Raw genomic sequence first — 11,112 nt, 5'->3', positions numbered from 1 at the left:
TGTGTGGGGCTCAGTTGTCCTCTGGGCTCAAATCATGACACCCATATGGATTGCAACTGCAGGAGAAAGAGAGAACAAGATGGTTTTCCTCAGATTAATTGATCATGTTGATCTTCACAAGCTGTAGAAGTTTTGAGGTCTCTGAATTGTTCTGTCTGAAAAGGTGAATGCAGAAGTATAATTATTCTTTCCTAGTTTCTCTTTGTCCCTTTCTCATTAAATTCTTCAAGGGTATTCTTGCTAATTTGTTTGTGCTTTATCCATGCAAACTGCTGAGTAATGTGAATGAGACAAAGAAATAAAAAAAAAAAGCAAAACCAAAGTGCAATATAATTGGTTTACTTTCTTCCATGACCAAGAAAGTACATTTTTATCTGGATATACATAGCTCTGTGTTTTGTGCTGGTGCAGATGGGAAAGGTACAGAAGTACTATGAATAATAATACTTAGAGAAAGAAGGGTATTTTTTTAAAAAATTCCAGCATTATTCCACAGCTTTATTTTCTGAAAAAATAAAGTACTTAAAAATTCTTTCCACAGTATGTATATATATTGCTAACTATACTGGTTGAAAAATAAGTCTTTGGTTTTCAACTTTGTTTTTACCAACACCAGATATTTTGATAAAAATTTCAAGAAGAAAATTGAAATGCTTACTTCTACTTTATAGCTGTTCCTAAGACACAGTGTAAACTCAATAGTATTTGAGTTAGCATTTTCCTATTCTTAAGTTTGATTCAGTCATCCTTATTTTTTTTCTTGTATTAATATTATAGAGGTTAAGTTTCCATAAGTAAATATTTTACATGATGCTTCTGTACAGGGAGAGCTAATTTTCAAGGATGCAGTGATTACAGAGTATTGTCAGGAAGGATTTATTACCAAACATTAAAATTAATAAAAAATTTTCCATCTATTTTGAACTTTTATGTTTAAAGGTAGCATAGCTGCAAGTAATGTAAGAATTTCACTCTTAATTCAAGGGACAATAACTATATCCCAAGGTTCAAATCAAAATTTATTAACACATTGTTATTCATAATGCTTGCCACCCTTATTAAATTGCTAAGGTAAAGATCCAATGAAGAATGAATACAGCAGCTGAATGTCTGAGATTTCTCCTGACAGAGAGCCAGTATATGATTTCTTTAAAAAAGAAACCTATCCCATCCAAATAATCTCTACTGAGTAAAAAGTGTTGACAATGGTCTTAATATTTTATAATGAGTTGGCCTTTGTTTTCTGCTATTGTTCTGCTATGGAAAAGTGTGTTACCATTGACAAAAATAAAACAGTCCGGCAGATTAGGTAGTTTAAGATAGGCAAGACATAGAGAGTGAGGTGAAAAATAGAAGTAATAAAACAATCTTTAATTAAACAAAATTTAAATAAAAATTTTAAACCCCCTTACAGATATTAATTTAATCCCATAACTATTCTTATAACAGAAGGAGTTTTGTAATGAAACAAATGGTTTCATACCCTGTGCACCAACCAGACTTTGATACACTAGGGGAAGTGGAAATTCAAGGTCACTCAATAACAGATTTTGTACAAAGAGCAGAAGCCTTCTTCCATCTCTGTTTATATGCCTACAGATGACCTAAACAGACTTGCAGTCCCATCTAAATTTATATGCATCTAAATTTATTCACTTTCTAGTTTTGAGATTGCACAGATCAGCAAATCCCAGCACCATAATTTAGAGGTATTAGGACTGCTGTCAGCCTCCATGTATCCTGGCTGCAAATCAAAATAAATTTTTGAAAGAATTATAGAGAAATGCAGTATCTTGCTGATCTTTATATATTTAAGACTTTCAGAATCAAGTTGGATTATTCCGCTATGTAGATTGTGTTAAAAAATGTAAATAGTTCTGAGGCTTTTGATCTGGATTTCCAGTTAATATTGCCCTCCTTACTATTTGATACTGTTACATCACAATAGAAATGTAACAAATCTTCCAACAACTTACAGCTGTGTTTCAAATGCAGGTGTGTTCATTCATGGACAGAGGATAGAAAAGAAATGTACAGGGAAGAGGAGACATATGGGAATAATACTTTTTATTCGCTCTCCCTCTTTCTCACTCTATTAAACAGATTGCATGACTTGCTTAACCGGTTTGCTAAGGTAAAAATTCATAAAAAACCCTGGCTTTCTGTAGACGTGATAGTAAATATTGATACTGCTTCTTCATCTGCAGTCAAACTTGTAACCTTCCATTTACCGTTCATCTGCTGGCTATGGTGTAGCAAATATTTTGGAAAAGTATTTCAAGACGTGAGCTGTCGACTCTGGGAGAACTGAAAAGCTAGCATCGTGCTAGAAGAGAGATTAGGATTTTCCTGTACAGGGCTACTTCTGAATGAAACTAGTGCCAAAGTCAATCTCTCCAGAAAAAAACCTGTGTTCTTTATGTGTGTGTGTGTATGTGTGTGAAACAAAACATTAAAGCTTTATATTTTTATCATCTTTCTTTGCTCTTTTAAGTAGAAGCAGAATGCACTCTAGTACAACACAACATATTTCATGCTACTTTGAAGAGTTTTGTTCTAAGAGCTAGGAACTTCATTCATATACCAGGTCCCTGTTGTCTAAAGAGCTCTACCTGGAGGTATGACCCGTTGGATTTGTTCATTTGGACTACATTTTCTCCATCCAGGAAACATCAATAAAAATCTGTGAAGGAACCAGGCAGTGTTTCTTTGCAATTTGCATCTTGGTTTTTTTTTTTTTTCACCCCAATATTCTGTTGCTTCCATTTCCTCATCAGGGAAGTAGAAACATGATGAGGTAGCAAGATTTTGGCAAGTTTAAAAGCTATTTGGGGAAAAAAAATTTTGGGAAAAACTTTGTTTACTGCAACAAATATTCCGACCCACTTACCAGTCTCTCTCCATGCCTGTGTGTGAACTTTAGATTGAGAGAATCTGCTGCATCATGTAAACTTGTTAAGCGCTAGAAGAAAGAGAACCTATTTATAGTTGTCTGCTGTTGTCACATAAAACCTTCAGATATACTTAATTTTCTTTTGTATTTGCATTGTGCAAGCCCTTTTACACAAAATTATACTTCATGTCTTAAGGGAAAAAAAATCACTGCATTTTAGAACTGTCCAGCCACAACTTTTATGTTCCTGATCCTGCCATATTACAGCCCTTTAAGTGTTTGTACTGAGTTGATGCATAATGGACAGTACAGGACTGGTACCTTTCACAAAAGTGATACCTTAAAAGCTACCAAGCCCACATCTTTTCCCTCTGAGACTGAGGAGTGCCATCAGGACTCTGCATGTGCGAGTGTGTGTATGTGTATGTGCACATGTGCATTTTACTATAAAACATATTCCCTTCTCCCTGCCACTCAAGTGCCTTTGTTTTCAGATTTGTTATTTTTCAAGTTTGATGGACAGGAAGCTTTAGGAAAGGATTGGAATCTTATTTTGGGAGGGATTTAAATCTTATCTAGACTAGTGTTTCAATCCCTTTTCAGAATCCAATGGCCCTGAGACAAACTGCTACTAGATATGTGTCCCTGCAGCTAATGCCACTGTGATGGATGTACAACCTTGGTTTATTGTAGGTTCTTAAGTTCAGAATAGTAGAGAGAAGGTCACAAGGAGGATACTGAATGATAAAACTTGGGCAGTGCTAGTGTCCATGTGCTATAAAATAAGAACAACCTCCAAACCTGTCAGAGTTAACATAGAGGTAGAGTGATATAGATACAGACTTAAATTGATGAGGCACACGTGTAAATTGATAAAGGGAGTCTGATGCACCATACTATTGAAATTTATCTAAATCCAATATTGTTAAACATTCTTAAAGATCAGATGAATTATACATGAAGTATATGGATTATTTGTCCCAGGCAAACAATGGTGACATTTCTGTCTGTCACTTAGTATGACAAGGTTAGCATGTTTTATTCAAAAGTTTTAAACAGTAAAATGATTTGTATGCTTTACTCTTTCATTGGACTGTTAGAGAAAGTAGAAAGCAGCACAGTTATTCTATGACGCAAGGTCAGATTTTGTACCAAATAAATAAATGAAGTGACAAAACAGGATTATTTCTAACATATTTAAAATTCATGCTGATGTTCTCTTGTCATCTGGAGACCAAAAAAACTAAACAATTAAGAAAGGTGAAGGAAAAGGAAACAAGGCAGAAGCTTCCTACATCAACAAGATTGAATAATGAGGAGCAAGGTAAAAAACCAAGATACCATGGTAATAGAGTCCATGGTTTTATATAAATTAAAAGAAGTATCAGTTGGACATAAAATGGAAAGATGGAACATGGAAAAAATTGTCTGCATTATATGAAATTAAAAAATGGGGGAAAAATCCTCCTCCTTTGGTCATACCTTAAAGCCTAATGAAGCATAAATGTTTGGGATCTAAATTTTGGTCTCTGAATTCAGAAGTCCCTTAGCTTTCTGGAACACTCTTTGGGTCATCTTTCATTAACATCACCTGTTGAACCTTTTCCAACTGGAAAATAAAATTAATTATTCAGTGAAGAAGAGAACAGAAAAATGGGACTAATTTTCTATGCCTGTGGTTGGGGAATTCTACAGAGAATTGGGAAAACTTAGTCAAATATCTACTCTAGATGGCAGAAAGGGGTAATGGCTTTCCGATGTCCCAGATGAATGTCTCAGTGTGTGGCAAATTCTGCACACTAAGATGGAAATAAGGGTTGATAAAACAAATATCAGCTTCATCTACTTTCAGGCCTGCTACTCAAGTTATCAGCACTTCTAAGAGAAGTCAAACAGGACAGGTGAGACTACTTGATGGCTACAAGTTGCATATTTTCTGGCCTCTACAGATCTGGAAGATCTTATTTGCTCTAACACTCAACACCATTAATGGTTTCTGCATGTTGTTGTCATTACGGAGGACTCAAGTCTAAAAGCGTTGTAGCATTCCAGCTATTCCTAATGTTTTACAAGGAACACACATGGTCCAGTGATAATACAGATGACAACGTGCTGACAGAATACTTGTCACTTTACAGCAGTCAACAGAATAGAAAGAGCATCACAAGATTTAAGTAATAAGTCAGTGCTTCAGCTGCACCTCCCAAGATGCAGGAGGTAAAGGCAGTGACTGCGAGAAAGATGAACTGCCCACTGCAGGAGAAGATCAGATTCGAGTCCATCTAAGGAACCTGAATGTGCACAAGTCCATGAGACCTGATGGGATGCATCTGCAGGTGCTGAGGGAACTGGCAGATGAAGTGGCTAAGCCAATATCCACCATATTTGACAAGTTGCAGCAGTCCAGTGAAGTTCCTGCTGACTGGAAGAGGGGAAACATAACCCCCATTTTTAAAAAGGGAAAAAAAGGGAGACCCAAGGAACTACAGGCCAGTCAGTGTCAGCTCTGTGCCCAGCAAGATCATGGAGTGGATCCTCCTGGAAACTATGCTAGGGCACATAGAAAATAAAGAGGTGATTGGTGGCGGCCAACAGGGCTTCGCTAAGGGCAAATTGTGCCTGACAAATTTGGTGGCCTTCTATGATTGGTGAATAAGGGAAGGGCAACTGATGTCATCTGCCTGGACTTGTGTAAAGATTTTGACACTGTCCCACACAACATCCTTGTCTCTGAACTGGAGAGACATGGATTTGACAGATGGACCACTCGGTGGATAAGGAATTCACTGGATGGTCACATTCAAAGATTTGCTGTCAATGGCTTGATGTCCAAGTGGAGAGCAGTGACAAATGCCATTCCTCAGGGGTCAGTGTTGGGACTGGTGCTGTTTAATATCTTTGTTGGGGACACAGACAGTGGGATTGAGTTCACCCTCAGCAAGTTTGCTGACAACACCAAGATGTGTGGTGTGGTCGACACACTGGAGGGAAGGGATGTGCAATCCAGCGGGACCTGGACAGGCCTGAGACGTGGGCCTGTGCAAACCTCATGGAATTCAGCAAGGCCAAGTGCAGGGTCCTGCACACGAGTCAAGGCAATCGCAAGCACAAACAGAGGCTGGGCGAGGAGTGGATTGAGAGCAGCCCCGCAGAGAAGGACTTGAGGGTGTTATTGGAGGGAAAACTGGCCATGAGCCAGCAATGTGTGCTCACAGCCCAGAAAGCCAACCGTATCCTGGGTTGCATCAAGGACATGGACCTGCTGAAGGGGCTCCAGAGGAGGCCACAAAGATGATCAGGGGGCTGGAGCACCTCCTTTTGAGACAGGCTGAGAGAGTTGGAGTTGTTCAGCCTGGAGAAAAGAAGACTCCAGGGAGACCTTAGAGTGGCCTTCCAGTACTTAAAGGGGCCTACAGGAAAGATGTGGAGGGACTCTTGATCAGGGAGTGTACTGATAGGACAAGGGGTAACAGTTTTAAACTGAAAGAAGGTAGATTCAGATTATAAGAAAGAAATTCTTCACTGTGAGAGTGGTGAGGCAATGGAACAGGTTGCCTAGAGAGGTTGTGGTTGCCTCCTCCCTGGAGGTGTTCAAGGCCAGGTTGGACGGGGGCTTTGAGCAACCTGGTCTAGTGGAAGGTGTCCCTGACCATGGCAGTGGGGTTGGAACTACATGATCTTTAACATCCCTTCCAACCATTCTATGATTCTGTGATTCTATGTTACTATAGTCTCTCCAGATAACTTGCTTGCATGTTTTTTAAAGGAGCAAAGCAAGGTCTGTTTTACATTTAGACATCTTTCCAAACACAACACTCATTCTAACATTGGTATTTCAATGTTATTGGCACAACCAGTGTGTTGCAAACATGAAATATTCCCCTAAATAAAAGTGTTTCATAACCATACTCAGTGTCATACACATAAAGCCCTGTATATTGATCCACATGTCTGAGCACAGTTGAGTACTAAAATTATTTTTCAGAGTTCTGCAAAACCAGCATTAAGTTTTGAATTTTTTTTTTTTATTGCTCAGCTTAGTACTATCAACAGCAAACTTTCAATTTCTCAGAATGTTCACTAGCTCTCCAGGCCCCTATGTACTATTTTATATTCCCCTGATATCGGAGGCTATGATGTGGTTTAGGTACAGTCAACCTGCAAATGAGTTTCTGCAAAGAACCAGAAGTCATACTGCAAAAATGCTTTAGAAAACCTTCTATGCTCCCAGCTAGTGATAACTCTTGCAGATTCAAGACATTGTTTAGATAGTGTCTTTATCAACAACCTGAGGGATTTGGAGATTTTTTGCACTCTGAGGGCTGCTGAGTCACTTTCTCTCACGGTTCTTCCATACCACAGTACAACCAGTGAAAAATCCCTCACAAAATCATTATGCATTTTTTTATTACTTTCATATTTGTCTAAAGGCTCACTTCTCTGCAAAACACCCTTCTATTATCTGTCTCAACCCTTTTCTTCCACAGAAGACTACTTTCTACCTTAAGGTTTCTTGGAAAGCACATGAACACATTTTATTTTGCCTTAAATAAAGAAAACTCTGAATAGGCTTCAATAGAGTCCGATTTACCATCAATAAAAATAACACTGTCAAAATGTAGTCATAGTCTTATTGCATTATTGCATGATTTAAATAATTTCTAAGTGCCATAATACTTATGGTTAGCTAGGCAAAAATCTGTTATCCTTGGAGAATTGCTCTAAACATATATTAAGAAAAATTTTAGGAACTGAGAACATATAGAGTGACACATAGCACAAATGAAATCTAGTATAGATGGATAGATGCTAATCTTTATCATCCATTTAACATTAAATTAAGAGTAACTTAATTAATAATTATTTTTTTCATATACTTAATTGCTGAAGAACTGTTTTATTAATAATGAAACCCATATAATACAGTCATACAAATCAGTTTTACACCAAAACCTACATGTTGTCCTGGCTCTTCCAAATACAAGACAGATAGGAAAAGGAGAATATTGGCAATGTTGGTAATGTTTTTTAATCCATTTTTATTTTTGGAGGGATGAATAATACTAATGACTTGAGCATGCTGGTTCATATCCTGAAAGAATACATATTTATGATCCTACTGTAGACCGGGAGAATAATTCCTTCCAGTCACTGACCTGTTAGCTTCTTGGTAATGTAGTGAGTGTTGCAGAAGAGGATAGTGTCTGCTGTTCTGAGCATGAAGATCTATACTAACAATCTGCAATACAGCTGAATACATGTATCAAAAATTGCCTGAGCATACAATATTGAAGCTTTTTGTCTCTTGTGCCATAAAATCTAAACCAGATAGTGAGGGATTGAAAGAGACAGCTTGCTTGTTCTTTCACTTGCAGAATCATTTTTCAGTTTTTTATTTACCAGTGAGCTATCAAGTCAATTAAAAAAAAATCAGAAGTAATTTTTAATAGATATTTTCATTGATCCTACCTGTTAGGTAAGAAATTTTTTTTTTTTTTCATTGAAGTACTAATTTGGCTTTTATTCTTAGATGAATGATATGCCAGTGTCTGCATTTAGTCACTTCCCAGATTGTTAGGTGTCAGATCATGCCATGATCTACAATCCATGTAACACCACTGCATGAACTAGGGCTGCTTGCTGCTAGGGTTTGATCCTGTAAGTTGCTTTATGTAATGTTCAGCTCGAAAATGGTGTAAAAAGGAGTTCTGTTATTACACATTGTTTTAGAAAGGATGAAAATGACAAAGCACTATCAAGTATGACACAGTACAACTAAATATAAGTAGGACTTGCTCTATGTATATCTAAACCAAATAACAAAATTCTTTTTCACCATAGACAAAGCTCATTCCCGATTTTCTGTCTGCTTCATTTTCCTTGTGTACTCATAATAACTTAATCAGTGATTAGGGTGCATAAACAGTGAATAATGGGGCCCTTTAAATCTAATTTCCCCATCAGAAGTGATGACAGTAGGGGAAACAGGGTGCACACACTACAGATGGACCAGGACCCAGCTTTCTTTAATAGATTTAAACCATGAATAAATAACTGGTCTGTTGTAATTAAAAAAACATCAAGATCAAAATGTGCAAATGACAGCACAAAAAGTTAGTATGCCCACACACAGAGGATGAAAAATTATTATTTATGTAGTTAGTAAATTAATCATAAATACTACATAGTCTGTGTGATTCCATCTCTGAACTACCAAGTGCTATTTATCAAAAAAGTAGAAATGCAAACATCCACAAAGAAGAGAACAGGGAGAAAAAAAAAAGATGGCTTGAAAAATCAGATCTCTGGAATATCTATGTCCAATGATTCTACGCAAGGAATCATCTTTAAACCTTTCTTCCTCCAGTGTGAAAGTCTCAAAGGTATTCTTGCAGAGCAAATGTAGCTCTTGAATCAACAAGGTAGTATTTCATAACAAAATCAGAAAAGCAAAGAGCTCCTCATTGCAATGCACATTTCAAAGGCAATTTTTATCTCTGTATCTTGTAAAAAGCTTTCTAAATACTTCAGAATCAAAAGAAAAACAAATCATCACTCATATTTGGCAGGAAACAAGGAGATCCTAATTCGCAATTGTAATGGAAGTTATAGGTTCCTTTTATGAAAGATTTCTTCCCTACATAAGGTAGCACAAATTTTGACTCACCAACAGAGGACAAGTCTTTCTTTCCCTGTAATTATAAAGTAATCCAGAAATTGATTCCATATTTTTAAATTAATCAGAAGACCATAGGATCCATCCTAGGACATTTCAAACCATCAGGGACCACAGAAGGTCTCCAGTCTGACTCCCTGCCCAGACCAGGTTCCTCAGGGTTTTATCCCGTGGGAGCTGGGAACCCTCCAAAGAGGGAGATGGCACCACCTCCCTGGGCATTAACCCCACTGACCTACCATTCTCAGGGAGGAAAAACTTTCCCTTATCTTCAGCCTCTCTGGCCTTGCTCAGCTCACTGCCTGACAGGACGTGGGACCTTCTCCCCAGAGTTGCCCCCACCTCACCAGCATCAGTGCTGGGGCTCTGCCTGCCTGGGGCAGGGATGCAAAGTGCTCCTGCCCCAAGGGCATAGGGTCCTGTCAGCCCCTCCCTCCTGCCAGTCCCCATCCCAGTGAATGACAAGCCCTGTCCTCACACCTATTGGCCAAGTCCAAGGATTCATTATGTTTTTCTGACTGCTTTAATGAGTTGTGAATGTTGTCCCAATTATTTAGCAGTTTTTCATGGTCTGTAATACACAAAATAAACTGAGATTAATTATGCACATATGAAATTCAGAATAACTTAATTCTCATAAGTAAAGGGTATTTGGCTATCTGTCCTGTTGGCCAGCTAGCATGACTGCTTTTCCCAGAAGTCCAACCTCTGATACACGTGATGTTAGCAATGCCAACAGCCTGGCAGTGTGATGTTATTTCTAGGGTAGACACACCTGAAAGACGGCATTGGGCTGACTCACAGGTACATGAAGTTATGCATCTGATTATTCTATTTATTTAAGTAACTCTCTGTTCTGGTGAGGACTGCAAACATTTAGTTAAATTTCCAGGCCTTCTCTGTGAACTATTTATCTGCTGAAAATTCCCCCAGAGCACATAGTATCACTCTCTCTATTTCTCCAGATCTGTGCAGAAAATCCAGAGACAAAATGGAAGCAGAGATGGAAAGGAGGTTGGGGGGCAGAGGGGTAGGCAGAGGGAAAAGCTATTCTTTTGCTTTTTTCTTTTTAATTATTGCTAATAAATGAATAGAATTACAATATTTAGAAATGCAGATGGCAGTTATTTTCCATGTGCATAATAGTTAATATCAGTAGCACTAGATCTCAGTCGTAGTCACTGCTTTTCGTGTAATTCCAAACAGAGAGTAAGCCTTGAAATCTCCTGATTGTCTCATTAAGCAGGCTCTATTAAGGAACTGTAAAACAATTTGCATTACTTAATCTTCTGAATCCAGATGAGGCTCTAATCAATTACAGCTATTAACTGTGGGTGCATAATATAGCAAGAAGCCTAATGCATTCAATTAACAGTCAGGTGGGTCACTATATCTTTCTATCATAGACAAAATTTATAAAAATAGCTGAACAAGCTATATATCACCTGAGGAAAACAGCTTATTGTTCAACAAAACAAATAATTTTGTCATGTGGTAGCATGAGACACAAAAGCACCTCAGTAAATCCATTCTCAGGATTAAG

The sequence above is a fragment of the Strix uralensis genome, chromosome Z (genome assembly GCF_047716275.1).
Source record: "Strix uralensis isolate ZFMK-TIS-50842 chromosome Z, bStrUra1, whole genome shotgun sequence".
Lineage (NCBI taxonomy): Eukaryota > Metazoa > Chordata > Aves > Strigiformes > Strigidae > Strix > Strix uralensis.
This window is presented reverse-complemented; position numbering follows the sequence as displayed.